Raw genomic sequence first — 17257 nt, 5'->3', positions numbered from 1 at the left:
CATTTCACTGGAGTATGATAAATCTTTTAATTTCACTGTCACTCTAGGACTGTCTCAGCGGTTTTACTTCTGTGCCTGTGTATTCTCTTAATCTCTCCTATCCTTCTTCTATATATTATAACATACAGAATGCTGAAGGCGTGTTTCTTCAAATGTCCACATGAAAAAGTCTGGTTTCCTTCATCATGAAAGCACAGCAGCAAGATTAGTTTGTTTGGAAAGTGATAGTTAACCTTAAGATATGTATTTAGTAAGTGAGAGAACTAAAGAATGTATGTTCAATCTTATTCTTGACTCTCTTCATTTCACTTTTGAAGTCCCATTAAATGAAATCAAAGTAGAACTTTGTCAAAAGATTTCTTTTTGTGTGTATTCAAACTTGTTTGTTAACTTCTGTGACAAAAAGATTTCCCTGGTTTTTCATTATGATTCTTATTGAAAAGTCAGTAACATAAAATACGCTCATCTAAGTCTTTTTTTCCCCACTAGCCTTAGACCATAATTAGTTTAAGGATTTAGTTCTGTTTACTTTCAACTATCTGCAAAACTTTTGACAGTAGTAGAATCGCGTCAAAGAAATGCGTTGAAGCTTTATTATCCGAGAGTGTCTAATAATGAAAAATCAGTCATGGAGACCATGTGAGAAATATTAGTTATTGGTGCCACCTGACAGTGCAAGTCCAGTCGCGCCTTTTGAATGCATCTGTGGCTGTAGGGTTCATTTACCTATGAAGACCTTTCTGGTGAGTGGTAGTTTAGGAGTAGTCATGATATTCTTCGGAATGATACACTCTTGGTTAAGATAATTCATTTTCTTTGTAAGTCTTAAAATTCACATGGTCACAAGTGTGTATGAACACCTAGGCTCAGCTATGTGAATACGCTTTCTGTGGTGTATTGTGACAAGAAACTCAAGCAGCCAAATCAGAGAGGTGATACTAAGACACAAAAGACTCTGATTATGAGGTTTCTGCATGTATGTGTGTGTGTTACCAATTTTACTCTGATTATGAGGTTTCTGCATGTATGTGTGTGTGTTACCAATTTTACAATATATATTTTTAATACATCTATACATATCTTAAATATTTTTAAGGTTAAGAAATTGGTCTTAAAATGACTTGGGAGGTAACAATAAATTTCTGGAATGTCGTTTACTGTGTGATTATTGAAATGTTTAATCAAAGTAAGCAATAGAACTCTGCACACCAGGCACAAGTCCCGGCAGTCTGATAGCTGTGTTTGAATTCTTGCAGCCACACCGCAGAGCTGTTCAGCAGCAGCCCACACAGATCCTCTGGCTGGCTGTGCTGGTCCTACTGCTTCAGCGTGCACCCACGACAGCTTTCTCCAGGTGAGCGTAGCCTACTGAAAGGAGGTGAAAGAGAAGGAGACTGTATGAATGAACTGCAGGTTTATACACTTGTGAAATTAAGGATATAAATTTGAAAACTGATCTGCTTGATGAAGTGAAAGTGATGTGGTTTACAAATACCTATTTCAAAGAACCACTGAATGTTAAACGGGTAGTTTTGTAATTCAGGTTAGGTTTCAGGGTAGCAGCATAGTGGGTGTCCTCATCAGTGGAGTGTTTTTGCTTGACTTCACCAGAATCACTTTTAGTTAATGAGCCTGCATTTGTATTTGAAGAATGTTCTTGCCTGGACAAAAAGAGATTCTTTAATATTATGAAAATACTGAGAAGCAGCTCCACTTCTTTGTCTCAGATAGTTTCCTGCAGTCCTGAGTTTGATTTGATGAACGAGAAAAACTAAGGTGACTTTGTGGAATGGGCCCCACCTCGGAGATCTCTTATTAAAGATAACTCCAGTACTTCCTGTAAATGCTTTATGTAATTTTAGTGGAAACTGCGCCTTATTTGGAGGGCCTGGCTTATCAGATATCAGAAGATCTGAAGTAAAAATGCAAGAGCTTCCTTTTCTATTACAGCATAACGCATATACTTTTTTCCCCCTCACAGAGGACAAGCGAAGCAAGTTATGCTTATGCGTGTTGAAAAAGGGTTGACCTACCCAAGCTTGATCATCCAGTTTCCTGTCTTGCAAATATCAACCTTTCTCTTTTATTCGTGACTTCTTTTAAAAAATAAGCTTATCCAAGATGGGCAGGTTATGGCCAGGGTAACACGTTAGTGTAAGGCTATAAATAGCCAACAGCCAGTCATGCCGTCGATATTGTAGTATTTATTTTTCGCACAGTGCATCTTTGTCCTCTCACTTTCATTGTGAGCTGCTTTTTTCATCCAGGACATGAGGATCCAGTCTGAGCGATGGGCAGTCACAATTAAATAGCTTATCTCGGAAGGCCGAGATCCATGGGATAGTAAATCATTCCAAAGGAGTTGTCAGAGGTGGTGTTGTGGCTAGATTGAAGGATAATATACAGTGTCCGAAGGGTCTAGTAAAAATCAGTTGTTTGGAGAAGCGAGTCCATGGGCAGTGTGTGGAGTCAGAAGAGCTTTAGGCCACTTGCTAGTGGTTGCTTTGTTTCCTGGAAACCCCCAGCAAAAAGCTGCCGAGCATCTGGGCAGACTGCGGGAAGGCGATCCTCTGCGTGAGAAGGCCAAAGGCGAGCAGTGCCCTGTATCAGTTCCACCAGGTCAGTAACCGGCTGTCTCTGAGCAGGGTAACACAGCTATCGTACCGCGTGGATCAACGGGACTTCTTGAGATTTCCGAGTCTTAGCATAGCCTAGGTCATTTCTCCTGGAACGTGGTGACAGGCTGTGCAGGTGGTACAGAAGACAGCAGTTTGCCTGCGGTTCTTGCTGAGCTGTGGGGAATAATCAGTTTGCCTTTTGTGTGTTCTGGGGCATATACTTCCCCAAACTTCTGCTGGGGGATGTGGCAAGCTGCAGTATTGAGCATCCTGCCCGGCTGGTGTATTGATCATCCATCAGTAACCACTTGCACAAATCCTCAAAAGCGGTAAAATTCATCAGCCCTGGCTGACTAAGCATTTTTATTGTTCTTCACAAAAAATAGAACTATTGCATGGTGTATTTCCTATCGTTCCACTCAATACCTTCTACCAGTTGCAGGAATTCAGTGCGATGCTGTTGAAGCGTGGTTTGCGGGGCGTTTTAGGCTGTTTGGTCCCGCTGTGTGCTGCTAGGTAGGAGTGGCAAAGCCTATACGAAACTGCTGGACCAGTCCCGAAGACAGCGAACCGTATCGGCACACTAGCAGTCAGCAAGCTGGTTACCAGCCCCGTTTCTGTTGGATCCAGACGGTGCTTTGTGGTCTCAGAAGGAAAAGCTGGCACTCTCGGACAAGGAAGCCTAACCTTGTGCTGTTCTTACTGGGTCTTGCAGAGAGCATCACTTTTAAGTTTAGGAGAGATTTAAGACAGGTGGAGTTTCTGGGTCTTGGGGGCCAGCTGCTGGGCTTGTACAGTACGCACCTGAGCTGCTGAAAGTGTTAGGTGACCCTGACTGGAACATGGGCAGACCAGGCCGGTAACTAACTGGTTGGTTGGCTGCAGTTTGCTCTCCAGGAAAAGCTACAGAGAATTACTGCATGAAATGGCAAGGGGACATAGGTGGTTATACCCAGACATGGTGGCTGATGATGGTGTATCTCACCAGGTTTCTGAAATCGGGGTTTCAGAGGTTTGTATTACACTCTCATCACGGTTGGTTACAAAACAGGGAGCTCAGGTACAACTTCTTACCCATTTTTTCATTTGGGTTCTCTTAAGTGGGGTTTGGATTAGTGTGATGAATCAGTATCCTTGGGTAGGAATGAGTCTTTTGAGAGACCTCCTGCTATCTTCTGCAACAGCAGTGCTGGCAGCTCACAACCATTAGCTCAATACTTCCCCGCTGCTTTATCATAGATGTGAACTGAGGCTACATATGGGATTTCAGCGATTTTTTTTTTTTTTTTCCCTGCCCCCACCTCGTTTTGTTTTTTTTTTAATAGCAGCCCTGCCGTTTGATTATTGCTATTACCATGGTTATTAAGCTGTCGGTATTTCCTTGTGGAACTGAAGCAAGAGGTAACGGGAAATGGAAGAAATAAACGTGCAAGAAAAAAGAAGAACTTTCTGACCTTAAAAGCAGTCCTAAGTAGTTTGCTTTTATTTGTAATAAGGAATGATAATCAGCCATGTTATTTCAAAAAGAAATCAAGTCTGAACTAATTCCGATTGCCCAAGCACTCAAGCCAGATTTGTGTAGTCCTAGCGGTCCCTGAAAAGGTGTGGTTGTGCTTTAATTCCTGCACACGCTACGCTAATCTTGTAAGTGAAATGCCCGTCTTCTCTTTCACCACTTCTGCTAAGTTAGACCATTTTTCCTCTTGAGCTTGAATGACCAGCAAGCTATTAGTCTTTCAGGCCCTGACTTCTCAATCTTTTATCGGTTTTCCTTGTTTCATTGCTGCCTCCCCCCATCCTTCTCCAGGTGAACTAAAAGGATTTAAATTGTACCTTTGTGTGGCCCCTTTCTCCTGTTGGAAATACACACGAGATCCTGTAGTGCATCCAAGAGGACAATATGTGCTGTAACAGCTTCAAGCTGAGGTCCCCTAAGAAGAGGCAGAAAAAGCTTCAGTATGGGTGGGTTGGTTGGTTGGTTTTTGGCAGGGATGATCTTATTCCTGGATGGTTTGGTAATCCAGATCTTACTTAGAATCCTGACTACTTATGACACTAAACAAGCAATGCAACAGAAATGAAACACCTTATTAACATTTTAAAAAAATAGAACTGAAAAAAAATCAAATGAGAGGAATAATGTTTGAACCTATCTCATAAAAACATAAAGGTGGCTTAGCCTTTAATGAAAAGATTTTGCTTAACTAAACCTAAATTTCTCAAATTCCAGGTTTTATTTCCCCCTCCGTTTCCCCCCACCCTCCACAGTTTGTGGCTATCTGCAAACTGGCACATCTACACGAATCCACACTAGGACTTGCCTTCACACACCCAGGAGACAGGATCTCATCTCTTTGTGGTATCTCCATCAGGGAGAGACCAAGTCCTTCACTGGCATTTGATCTGATACGGCTTTCCTAGTAGGTGATCCTGTAGCTTCCTGTTCTCTAATTTACTCGTCTCTGGAAGTAGCTTTTCATTAACCATGACCTCAGCTAGAAGGTCTAAGGATAGTCAGGCACTAAGGACTACTCCTTCATACTGGATCTCTTCCAAAAGAAGGCTGTATTTTAAATAGACCTGAGTTTCTGTTCAACATCATTGTATGACTTGTATTTGTCAGAAGAAATGACCCTTCTAGTGTCCTTTGACTGAGTCACCTCCAGAAGAAGTAGCAGTACAGACACTGGCTGTTAAAATGTCATCTATCATTTCACTTGGGTAGGACTTGCTGCTTTGGAAAAACTCTTTCATTGTCTTCATTCTGTTTTAAAGGTTATTCGATATATATGAATGCTACTAAAAAAATCATCACTGGATTGCTGATTGTGTCCTGTCGTCCTGTGATGTCATTACAGTGAAAAATTTTAGTAGTGTTCAGACCTGATCTGTGATGGCAAAGGCAGTCTCTGTAGGTTCTACAAGAAGTGTTTCTGACCTGAAATTCTGTCGGGTTTTTATGCAGATCGATGCAGACTTTGGGTTGTGCCTCTGTGGGACCTTGTCATGACTGGAGAGTCCAGATGTGAGGCTGTGACAGGCAGGGCAGTTTTGCAGTATTTGCTTTCACCGGTATTTGAACTCCCACTCATCCTGGGACTGGGGCGTTCCTGGGGGGCACCCCTTGTGTAGATGTGCCTATGGACAATCACTTGAGGAGGAAAATGGTATTATTGGTTAAGAAGCGGTGAGTTCCTCAAGTTGTGTTGTCCATATGCACATTTACAGCATGTGGACCTTTTGCTTAAAAATGATGTGGTTTATACTGATTTTTTTATACTACAACAACAGGAATGCTTGAGTTTTAGAAGGAACTGAAGGCGGGTGGATTTTCTCTCTCATTTTCTATTACGTATGTGGCACGTGAAGAGGGTGGTTCTAGTGTACCCCCACAGGTCCTACTAAGACCAGAAGTCTCTGATTTGAATGCTTGGGTATATTTAACACCTGCGGTGCAAAGGGTGTGCAGACAATGCATCTGCAGGCATACACCAGCTCCTAGTAAGTAACCTTCTCTCCAGGATAGACCATGAATAGAAGAAAGGAAGCGTGCCAAGAGTAAGGTGGTTAATGAAAACCAAGACAAAGCAGTAGCTTTTTTCTTTTTTCTTCTGGTTAAACTTGCTATTAAACTGAGAATAACGGACAATCTTTCAAGCTTTTGGATAAATGGATAAACAGAATCAATACACATCCTGTCATGGTAATTTTTTGATACACAAGTTCACTGTATTTTGTTTTTTCCAGAATCCTCCAATGCAGTCATCTTATGAAGCTGAACTGATGCCGTCTGACTGGCTATGTAATATATCTGAAGAAAACAAGAAGGCAGAAGTCAGTCTTGAAGCCACGTTTCAGGTTGCCGCTGAGGTGCATTCATCATGCAAAGCTGAAAAGGTGGGAGTGGCACCTGTAGAGAGCCAGTATTCGATCCTGGAGTTTAATGGAAATCAGGCACCGCCTGTTAATAGTTACGCACCACCTTCAACTGAGGAAGGCCAGCTGGAATGTCTCACTCTGTAACTTCAGACACATCATTTCTGGTGGAAGCAGATGGAGCACTGAATTTGTCTCCATTACAGCCTTCTGACATTCTTTGTGCTGCCGATACCACTCTGTCTATAGAAACTGCTGCTGCTGCTAAAATACTACAAGAACTTCTGACCACACAGGAAGCAGATGAAAAAGGGAGCAAAGAACCAGATCACCGCCCAGCTGAGTTCTCCCTCATGTTTTTTCAGGAAGAATTGTTCAGTCCAGAGCAGGTAAGGGGTAAGGGGAGGTAAACCAACATCTTTCTTGAGCTAACTATATTTGATAGTAATGCTAGGGTCTGGACCGGTAGCTTTTCAATATTCTTGCCTGCTTAAGAACTGAAGGCTTCTTTAATTAAGCTTTTAATGTACAGTGAAGGGTTTGCTTGGTAAAACAAGATATAAAAAAGAAGACGGAATGAAAAAGTATCCCATGTTTCCCATGTTAATGAGCATGACATGTGTCAGCCTGTTGGCCAAGTTAGGGTGCTCATTTGCATGGGAAACATGCGTAGTGCAGGTGTATTCGTGGTGATGAAGTGGATGCTTTTTTAGGTTGTAACATACCATCTTTAATCTCCAACAAAGAAGAGTATTTTGAGAATTGCTGCTGGAGGCAGATTTTTGCTTAAATTTAGATAAACGGTTAGATTGTTTCTGATAAATAGTTGTAAGTTCTGTTTTCTGTGGAAAGTATAGTTTATTGACATTTGACTGGTATAAAGCATCTTCATTGGTTTATACTTTGTGGTGTACAACAAGTTGTAATTGTACTTCGGTCTACCTGTACCTGGTCTTCCCGGTATGTAAAATTGTAAGTCTCATGAGGGGTGAGGGGCATTCTAGATGTTACTCTGTTAAGGCAGCAAATGCGTGCTCTGCTTTTTGTTTTGTTTTGAAAACAAGGTAAGCTCAGGAGATTGACTGCATCTGTTTCTGCTGCATGAGACCTACCTGGCATGTAGGCACTCAATCTCATTTTTGTGTGTGCATTGAAGCTACTGTCTTATTGTTCTGTTGGTAGATTGACCTTCAGGTCCCTCTCTGTTAACCGATGGCAATGTAAATGCAAATCGTTGAGTGTCATTGGGGTGTAGCTGAATTGTAAAAAAGCAGTCTTTTAAGTCAATTATTAATAAAAGCCATTCGGTGGGCAACATAGCAGGATTAGGAAGACCCGGTTGTAAGGCTCCCATTGCTTGCATTTGTTGATTCACTGCTCGTAGATCATGTAAAAGCCGATATTTTCCTGATTTTTTCTGGATTACAAATATCGGTGTATTCCAAGGACTGGTTGACGGTTTAAGATGACCTTGTGTTAACTGGTCTTGAACTAGCAAATGTGCTTGTTGCAGACTTTCCTTTTTCAACGGCCACTGTCCAATCCAAACAGGCTCTTCTGTTAGCCATTTCATGGAATCGGGAAAGTCCAATTGACAGTGACCATTCCTAAAAAGGTGAATTTGTAGTAAGTAGTACTCCTAATTGATTCAACACATCTCTTCCGATGAGTGCATTCACTCCACTAGGTAAGGGCATAACAGTAACATGTAGTATCGCTGTTTTTCCATCTGTGATGATTTGTATTCTTTGTTGACTGCGCTGAACAGGCGCTATTCCCCCTACTCGTTCAACTCCTCCAGGGACGTGTTGCAGTGGCCAATAAGAAGGCCACTGACCACGTGCAATGATTGTGATATCAGCACCAGTGTCCAAAAGTGCAGTCATGTGTTTTTTATCAGTCCCATGTACAAGAATAATTTGGGCGAGTGGTCGTCGGTTCATAGGTACAGTCAACATCGCTAAGCCTCCTGTGGATCCAAAACCATCTGTCCCACGATCGTGATTGGAGACTGCAGACATTTGGTGAGTTAAGTGTTGGAGTGGTATTAATTGAGCAATGTGACTACCTTTAGGAATATATATAGGTGGAAAACTTGTTTGAACAATTATAAAAATTTCTCCTTTATAGTCACAATCAATAAGTCCTGGTAAAACAAAGAGTCCCTTGAGGCCACTGGAAGAACGACCCAGCAGCAAAGCTCCATGAGGTTGTCCGTTTATCATTATAGGTCCTTTGATTCCTGTGGCAACTTTCTGTGGACGATTATCAAGTAGAGTAATGTCTATTGCTGTTGCCAGATCCAATCTGAGGCTCCCTCGGGTTGCTGGTCGTAAATTTGTGGCTGGTTGAAGGCGGGAGGTGTTGGTTGTTGGTTGGGGAGCTGGCTGGGGACAGTCATCGGCATGCAGGTTGCTGGAGCCGCTATTGGGGTCGGCGCGCCGCGACTCCTGGCGCTCCACTTCCCGTTCCCCGAACGCCGGCAAGCTGCGGTATTATGATTATTTATTTGACAGTTTTGGCACCATACTTGGCGTTCTCGACACTGCCGGTGCGTATGACCCGAACGACCACAACGAAAACATATATAGTCCCTTCGATGGTGTATTCTGTCTCGACGTTCATCCGGAGGTTTCAGTGGAGCGAGGGCTGCAAATGCTTGCTGCTGAGCCTTAACTAAATTGTCCCCTACCTCTCTAAGCGCTTCAACTAACAGAGCTTGGGGTCCTACAGGAACTCTGCTCATTCGCTCTAACATGGTTTCAATAGAGGCATCCAGAGGAAGAGTAACTAAAATGCCTTTTGTATAAGAGTTACAATTTTCCAGCACACATTGTCTTAACAAAGGTCCTTTCATAAAGTCAGCCATATCTGCACGATTAATAGCATCTGTAACCCTATCTACAAAAGAGGCAAAAGATTCATCCCTTCCTTGTTTGACTGACATATATGAGGGCGTAGCTGGTGTAGTTTTTAAACGATCATTCGGTGCACGAGGCATATGTACAGACAGTTCACAAAGTTTCTGCCAGTGGGCTTGCCATAACAACTGTTGTGATTGTTTCAAAATGAGTCTCATTATATTTTTAAGGTCTTCTGGACAAAGCATTCCGCTACTCCAAATATAGTTTAACATTTGCCTTGCAGGTTCGCCATGTAAACCTGACTCATTAACTGTACTCCGTAACTGATCTAATATTTTCCAGTCTAAAGTATGATGTTCTCCTGTCATTACTCCTGCATTATCAACAGTGTAAATTACTGGATAGGCTTGATGATTAATTTGAGCTACGACATCAAAGTCTTTTTGTTCCATCGCTTCTCGGACTATTTTGTCCCAACCGACTCGAATTAGTCGTGGCTGCGGGTGAAGGCAAGGCGGTTTAAAAGTTTTATTAGCTGAATCAGTTTTTAACTTCCCATTGTCTGCCCCCTCATTTTTGTCACTTGTCTCCTCCTCAGTTTCACTTTCTTATGATTCTCCCTGCACCTCCTCTTGAGGTGGTGCCGAGGGACAAGCTTTTTCTTCCGGAGGAGGAGGGGGAGGAGGATGGTCTGAGGGTCGGCGAACAACAGGAACAGGGATTCCCGAGGCAGGGGGGGTAGAATAATCACCTCCTGCCGTAAGACGCCCAGCAGCCGGGTCAGACCGTTCGAGTCGGCTGGAAGCAGCTGCTGCCATTTGTTTTTCAACTTTATATCTTTTTAAACAATTAATAACTTCTCTCCAAGGTTTCATTAATTTCTTAGCAGCTTTATCATCATCAATTACTGAATCCCATAAACAATCCCCATAATTACGCCATTCTTCTACTTCAAACATATGCTCAGGATCTGCAAAATATCCTTTTGCTCTACCTAATGCAATTAACGCGGCCAGATCTTTTAAAGGGCCTACTCCCCGCTTTTCTAAAAAGCATTGTAAAAGAGCGAGTGCTACCTCTTTTTCCATAGCGCGCTTTAAACAGTTCTTTTCCTTGATTAAGATGCAGCCTTTTCCCTGGGTAGTCACTCACGGACGGCGAACCTTTCCTTGATTAACGTTGGTTCAAGCACGGATCGGGTACGATGCCAGCATCAGTCGATCTTTGCTCCCTGGTCGCTGCTACCAGTGCTTCTCCGTCCTCGCTGTCCGGTGAAGAACAGGGATTGGGGGTCCCTGTTCGGGCGCCACTTGCGACAAGCGAGGGGAAGCATGCGGCTGACTCAATGTGAGTGATAGAGCAAGCTTCAATTTATTACGGCGCGATTATGTCTTATATACAGTTCCAGTTAATTATGCCTCCAAATCATCTGCTGATTGGCTAAGCTCTAAAGGATTACACTTTCATACGTCCTCCTATTTGCGGTTTCTGCGGATAGCTAACTACATATATTTTTTTTTCTCTCTTATCTATGTGAATTCCTCAAAGTTATTTACAAGGTCAGCATAACCTTATCTCTCTTCCCTTATTAGCAAGCCTGGTAATTTTCCATTTTTAGCAAGCCTGGTAATTTTCCATTTTTAGCAAGTCTGGTAATTTCTCACTGCGGCCTAGCTTGGTTCACTCCAGACTTATGTCAAAAAGCTGTGTCACACAGTCCTTCTATGGAACCGTGGCCATTCTCTTTCGTCCATTCTGCAACAAAAGAGTAGTCAGAATTTGCCACCAAGGTGCTAAATGCATTCCCGACACGGAGTTCCCCTCTGCGGCAGCATCATACAATTGTCTGCTGACCGCTTTAATTTCTTTCAAAGTCCCTAAAGTTTCTTGACTGCTCGCCTGTCTCAATGAGTACAGGTTTCTAAAGCTTCTTAAAATTTCTTCAAATATTTAAAATCTCTAAGGTTTCTTGGCTGCTCAGCTGTCTCGATGCATACAGGCGTTATCCTCGGAGTTTAGGTTATCCGCCTGGTCCAGACAGCAAGACGATCGTTCAGCCAAGCCGTCTCCTCCGGAACGCAGCCCTATTCCACGAGCTGTCTTTTTTCCGTCCTTATTCTTCCAAGGCTTTGGAACACCACCATAGGGGTCACCATTTGAGGAGACTGAGGCACGGACTCCCTGATCTGACTAGAAGACCCTTTATGAGTCCATATACGTCTCTTTCTGGGGATGAAGCCTGATTCCCCTTTACAGATTTCCCACAGCTCACCTCTCAACTCCAGAGGGATTTATGGCCAGCCGGCTCCTGCTTCCTTTCAGCAGATCATTCCAAGTTCTGTGGGATTCGCTGCATGTCTCTCAGATAGGCGATTCGAGAGCCCTTCACGTTAGATCCTTAAACGTATCACGTCGGGGTCACCAATATGCGGCGAATGAAGAGACGGGACACCGCTTGATGCAAGCAAGTGTCCATTTATTAGTGATTTTCTTACAGTTATATATGTTTCTACCTTCTACATATTACACACTGATTGGTTAAATCTTAAGCGTAAAAAACACTGATTGGTTAATATTTAAGGCACACCGTTAGAACAATAGGAACTTACTAGTTTATCTTGACATAGCAATAATTTCTATTCCAAGGTTAGGGAGTTTCGTTCTACGCGGCTTTCTTGATTACATATTGGCGCCATCCGTTCCGTTATCTGGCTACTTGTTTCTCTGTCCGTCTGGTTGCCTCCTCAACTGTGACGGCTCAGGGGTCTGCAGTTAGCTTGTTCCTTTGTTCCCAGGGCTTGTGCCCTACAAGTTCTAACAAGTCTCTATTCATCAGGCTATCAGTACTTGGACTCTTGTCCTTGAGGCCTTGTCCTACACCCGGGAGTCCCGGTCCCGGTCCCTGGTCAGAGCTGCGGGGTTTCCGATCCCGGGAGTCTTGGTCCCTGTTCCGGTCCCGAGCCGCGAGCTTCACGGTCCGGGGGGTCCTGGTCCCGGTCCAGGTCCCGAGCCGCGGGGGTTCCGGTCCTTGGGGTCCCGGTCCAGGTCCCCAGCCGCAGGGGTCCCAGTCCGCGGGGTCTGGAGGTCCCCGTTCTGAGCCACGGGGGTCCCAGTCCTCGGGGTCCCCATCCCAGCCCGAGCCGCAGGGGTCCTGGGCCCAGCCATCTCGGTCCCGAGCCGTGGGGGTGCCAGTCCCGGCTGTCCCGATCGTCTCCATCCCGGTCCGAGCCGTGGTGGACACGGCCCCGGTCATCCCGGTCCCAGCGGTCCTGGTTTTGGGCCCGGCCTGAGCCACGGGGGTCCTGGTCCCGGCAGTCCCGGTCCCGGTCCCTGGTCCGAGCCGCGGTATTTCCGGTCACCGGGAGTCTCTGTTCTGGGACCGAGCCGCGGGGGTCTCGGTTCTGAGGGTCCTGGTCTCGGTCCCTAGCCACGAGCGTCACGGTCCTGGGGGTCCCTGTCCCGGTCCCGAGCTGTGGGGGTCCCGAGCCCCGGGGTCCCGGTCGTGGTCCCGAACTGCGGGGGTCCCGAGCCCTGGAGGTCTTAGTCCTAGTCCTGGTCCGAGCTGCGGGGGTCCCGGTCCCGAGGGTCCCGGTGCCGGTCTCTAGCCGCGGGCGTCAAGGTCCTGGAGGTGCCGGTCCCGGTCTCGAACCGCTAGGGTCTGTGTCCCCAGGGTCCCGGTCCCGAGCTGTGGGGTTCCGGGGCCCAGTTCGGTCCCGAGCTGCGGGGCTCACGGGTCCCAGTGGTCCAAGTCCCAGTCCTGAGCTGTGAGAATCCCGGTCCCTGTCCAAGCCGTGGGGGTCCCGGTCCCCGGGGTCCGGAGGTCCGGGTCCCGCGCAGCAGGGGTCCCGGTCCCCGGGGGTCTGGGTTCGGTCCCGAGCCGCGGGTGTCACGGGTCCCAGTGGTCCAGGTCCCAGTCCTGAGCTGCGAGAATCCCAGTCCCGGTCCTAGCCGCGGGGGTCCCAGTCCCGGGGGTCCGGGTCCCGGTCTTGGTCCCCAGCCGCGGGGGTCCCGATCCTGAGGGTCCGGAGGTCCCTGTCCTGAGCCGCGGGGGTCACGGGTCCCAGTGGTCCAGGTCCCAGTCCTGAGCTGCGAGAATCCCGGTCCCGGTCCCAGTCCGAGCCGCGGGGGTCTGGTCCCGAGGTCTTGGCCCCAGTCCCGGTCCCGAGCCGCGGGGGTCCCGGTCCCCGGGGTCCGGAGGTCCCGGTCCCGAGCCGCGGGGGTCCCGAGCCGCGGGGGTCCGGGTCTCGGTTCCGAGCCTCAGGGTGTCCTGGTCCCCGGGGTCGCGGTCCCGGTCCCGGGGTCCCGGTCCCGAGCCACGTGGGTCACAGTTGCGGTTCTGAGCCGCGGGGGTCCTGGTCCCTGGGGTCTAGGTCCCGGGCGGGTGCAGTACCCACCTTTGGTCAGGAGGTGGCAGCAGGTCCCCACCAGCCCTGTGCTGAGCACCGGCCGGGCGAGCACTGGGCCGGGTCTCAGCCCAGTTTACACCACCGGGCACCCGGGAGTGCTCGCTGCGGCAGCGGGGTTCCCTGCGCTCTGCCCTTTGCCCACTCGCAGCCCGGCATTCACACTCATTGCCTCCGTATGTAAAAGCATCTACATGCCTCAAGCATTTCAGTCCTTTGCGTATGATGCGCTCTGTTTCGCTGTGGGGAACGGGTGCATTTGCTCTGTTTGCATTTGGAAACAGCTGTTAGTAACAGCACGCTTAAATCAATTTTTCAAAAATAGCAGAGACTTTGCAAAACTGCACTTTCTGAGTAGGGAAAAACAAGCGGTGTAAATAAGTGGCTTAGGAAAAGCTCACACTAGGTTTCCCCTTGCACAACTAAGCATTAACGAGCTCTTGTGTTCATAGCCGCTCCCTGTGATGGGAAAGAGAACTGTTACCTCAAGAATTCCTTCCTGTCTCATTGCACGGTGAAGTTGTGCATGGGGTGTGCCTTGGAACAGTTTGGCTCCTGCGGTTCCCCATCTCAGCCCAGAAAGCAGGTAGAACAACTTTTGTGGTGCCTTTCAGCTGGCTACAGGCACAGTGTAAGACCTACCATCAGAACTCCTTTCTGGCACCTTCCCCGGTGGAGTTGTGCATGGGGTGTGTTTGGAACATTTTGTCACCAGCCGAGTCCAAAATTCAGCGGTTCCCCATCTCAGCCCAGAAAGCAGGTATACAACTTTTTTGGTGCCTTTCATCTGGCTACCGGGGCAGTGTAAAAACTACCAACAGAATTTTTTACTGGCACATTCCCTGGTGGAGTTGTGCATGAGGTGTGTTTGGAACATTTTGTCACCAGCCGAGTCCAAAATTCAGCGGTTCCCCATCTCAGCCCAGAAAGCAGGTAGAACAACTTTTGTGGTGCCTTTCAGCTGCCTACCGGGGTAGTGTAAAAACTACCAAGAGAACTCCTTTCTGGCACCTTCCCCGGTGGAGTTGTGCATGGGGTGTGTTTGGAACATTTTGTCACCAGCCGAGTCCAAAATTCAGCGGTTCCCCATCTCAGCCCAGAAAGCAGGTAGAACAACTTTTGTGGTGCCTTTCAGCTGCCTACCGGGGTAGTGTAAAAACTACCAACAGAACTCCTTTCTGGCACCTTCCCCGGTGGAGTTGTGCATGGGGTGTGTTTGGAACATTTTGTCACCAGCCGAGTCCAAAATTCAGCGGTTCCCCATCTCAGCCCAGAAAGCAGGTAGAACAACTTTTGTGGTGCCTTTCAGCTGCCTACCGGGGTAGTGTAAAAACTACCAAGAGAATTCCTTTCTGGCACCTTCCCCGGTGGAGTTGTGCATGGGGTGTGTTTGGAACATTTTGTCACCAGCCGAGTCCAAAATTCAGCGGTTCCCCATCTCAGCCCAGAAAGCAGGTAGAACAACTTTTGTGGTGCCTTTCAGCTGCCTACCGGGGTAGTGTAAAAACTACCAAGAGAACTCCTTTCTGGCACCTTCCCCGGTGGAGTTGTGCATGGGGTGTGTTTGGAACATTTTGTCACCAGCCGAGTCCAAAATTCAGCGGTTCCCCATCTCAGCCCAGAAAGCAGGTAGAACAACTTTTGTGGTGCCTTTCAGCTGCCTACCGGGGCAGTGTAAAAACTACCAACAGAACTCCTTTCTGGCACCTTCCCCGGTGGAGTTGTGCATGGGGTGTGTTTGGAACATTTTGTCACCAGCCGAGTCCAAAATTCAGCGGTTCCCCATCTCAGCCCAGAAAGCAGGTAGAACAACTTTTGTGGTGCCTTTCAGCTGCCTACCGGGGCACTGTAAAAACTACCAAGAGAACTCCTTTCTGGCACCTTCCCCGGTGGAGTTGTGCATGGGGTGTGTTTGGAACATTTTGTCACCAGCCGAGTCCAAAATTCAGCGGTTCCCCATCTCAGCCCAGAAAGCAGGTAGAACAACTTTTGTGGCGCCTTTCAGCTGCCTACCGGGGTAGTGTAAAAACTACCAACAGAACTCCTTTCTGGCACCTTCCCCGGTGGAGTTGTGCATGGGGTGTGTTTGGAACATTTTGTCACCAGCCGAGTCCAAAATTCAGCGGTTCCCCATCTCAGCCCAGAAAGCAGGTAGAACAACTTTTGTGGCGCCTTTCAGCTGCCTACCGGGGTACTGTAAAAACTACCAACAGAACTCCTTTCTGGCACCTTCCCCGGTGGAGTTGTGCATGGGGTGTGTTTGGAACATTTTGTCACCAGCCGAGTCCAAAATTCAGCGCTTCCCCATCTCAGCCCAGAAAGCAGGTAGAACATCTTTTGTGGTGCCTTTCAGCTGCCTACCGGGGCAGTGTAAAAACTACCAAGAGAACTCCTTTCTGGCACCTTCCCCGGTGGAGTTGTGCATGGGGTGTGTTTGGAACATTTTGTCACCAGCCGAGTCCAAAATTCAGCGGTTCCCCATCTCAGCCCAGAAAGCAGGTAGAACAAGTTTTGTGGTGCCTTTCAGCTGCCTACCGGGGTAGTGTAAAAACTACCAACAGAACTCCTTTCTGGCACCTTCCCCGGTGGAGTTGTGCATGGGGTGTGTTTGGAACATTTTGTCACCAGCCGAGTCCAAAATTCAGCGGTTCCCCATCTCAGCCCAGAAAGCAGGTAGAACAACTTTTGTGGTGCCTTTCAGCTGCCTACCGGGGTAGTGTAAAAACTACCAACAGAACTCCTTTCTGGCACCTTCCCCGGTGGAGTTGTGCATGGGGTGTGTTTGGAACATTTTGTCACCAGCCGAGTCCAAAATTCAGCGGTTCCCCATCTCAGCCCAGAAAGCAGGTAGAACAACTTTTGTGGTGCCTTTCAGCTGCCTACCGGGGTACTGTAAAAACTACCAACAGAACTCCTTTCTGGCACCTTCCCCGGTGGAGTTGTGCATGGGGTGTGTTTGGAACATTTTGTCACCAGCCGAGTCCAAAATTCAGCGGTTCCCCATCTCAGCCCAGAAAGCAGGTAGAACAACTTTTGTGGTGCCTTTCAGCTGCCTACCGGGGCAGTGTAAAAACTACCAAGAGAACTCCTTTCTGGCACCTTCCCCGGTGGAGTTGTGCATGGGGTGTGTTTGGAACATTTTGTCACCAGCCGAGTCCAAAATTCAGCGGTTCCCCATCTCAGCCCAGAAAGCAGGTAGAACAACTTTTGTGGCGCCTTTCAGCTGCCTACCGGGGCACTGTAAAAACTACCAACAGAACTCCTTTCTGGCACCTTCCCCGGTGGAGTTGTGCATGGGGTGTGTTTGGAACATTTTGTCACCAGCCGAGTCCAAAATTCAGCGGTTCCCCATCTCAGCCCAGAAAGCAGGTAGAACAACTTTTGTGGTGCCTTTCAGCTGCCTACCGGGGCAGTGTAAAAACTACCAAGAGAACTCCTTTCTGGCACCTTCCCCGGTGGAGTTGTGCATGGGGTGTGTTTGGAACATTTTGTCACC

The 17257-nt window shown here is 47.3% G+C and overlaps 1 long non-coding RNA gene across 1 annotated transcript; it reads left to right on the top strand.

The window, feature by feature from the left end:
- Nucleotides 1-1229: 1229 nt before the first annotated feature.
- On the top strand, nt 1230-6755 carry LOC119142085. The gene is made up of 2 exons (XR_005102150.1): nt 1230-1354; nt 6366-6755. It is a non-coding gene; the product is annotated as an uncharacterized LOC119142085 (long non-coding RNA).
- Nucleotides 6756-17257: the final 10502 nt, after the last annotated feature.

Source organism: Falco rusticolus, unplaced genomic scaffold (assembly GCF_015220075.1).
Source record: "Falco rusticolus isolate bFalRus1 unplaced genomic scaffold, bFalRus1.pri scaffold_226_arrow_ctg1, whole genome shotgun sequence".
NCBI classification, from domain to species: domain Eukaryota; kingdom Metazoa; phylum Chordata; class Aves; order Falconiformes; family Falconidae; genus Falco; species Falco rusticolus.
The sequence above is the reverse complement of the archived record's forward strand: the minus strand, read 5'-3'. Positions and strand labels throughout refer to the sequence as shown.